General features: G+C 56.6%; 1 long non-coding RNA gene across 1 annotated transcript; it reads left to right on the top strand.

Annotated features, from left to right (window-relative positions):
- The first annotated feature begins 6 nt into the window (after positions 1-6).
- On the top strand, positions 7-429 carry LOC109364550. The gene is made up of 2 exons (XR_002110469.1): positions 7-87; positions 352-429. It is a non-coding gene; the product is annotated as an uncharacterized LOC109364550 (long non-coding RNA).
- Positions 430-569: the final 140 nt, after the last annotated feature.

Genomic DNA, 569 nt, shown 5'->3' on the forward strand with positions numbered 1-569 from the left:
TGTGCTTGTTTGCAGGTGCGACTGGAAGTGAAGGTCATCCAGCTTCCCCTGCGAGTTCCAGGAGTGAAACTCCGGCAGACCACACGGGTATGCCATGGCTTTTTAGTTCCTGTGAGAGCTGCCAGCTCAAAGGCCAAATGTCAGCCAGGTCTCTCGGCCGGCAGGTGTGAGAGCAAAGTGCTGCACGTGTATGGCCTTTCCTTGCACGATCCCCCGGCATGCTCACTGTGCTCCCCAGCGATGCCGTCGTGTACGGACACTTTTCCTGGGTCTTTGGTTGCAGAAGTGCCCCCAGGGAGGGCCTTGCCGTGCCCTCGGCACAGGAGATTTAACTTTGTGCATTCTGTTCAGGTCCGGAAAGACGAAAGTTTACACCTAGAGGAGGGTATTACGCCTGGTGGTCATCCCGTGTCCCAAGGAAACCCACGAGAAAAATGGGGAAGGCAGTGCCTGGCGGGACTAAAGGCACTGAGCAAGAGACTGTGCAGAAGGAGCTGTTGCAGGAAGGCAGCAGTGACGCGCAGCCAGTCTCTGACCGGAAAACTCAGGCAGAACAAGCAGCTGGTTTG

This window comes from Meleagris gallopavo, unplaced genomic scaffold, assembly GCF_000146605.3.
Source record: "Meleagris gallopavo isolate NT-WF06-2002-E0010 breed Aviagen turkey brand Nicholas breeding stock unplaced genomic scaffold, Turkey_5.1 ChrUn_random_7180001869006, whole genome shotgun sequence".
Classification (NCBI taxonomy): domain Eukaryota; kingdom Metazoa; phylum Chordata; class Aves; order Galliformes; family Phasianidae; genus Meleagris; species Meleagris gallopavo.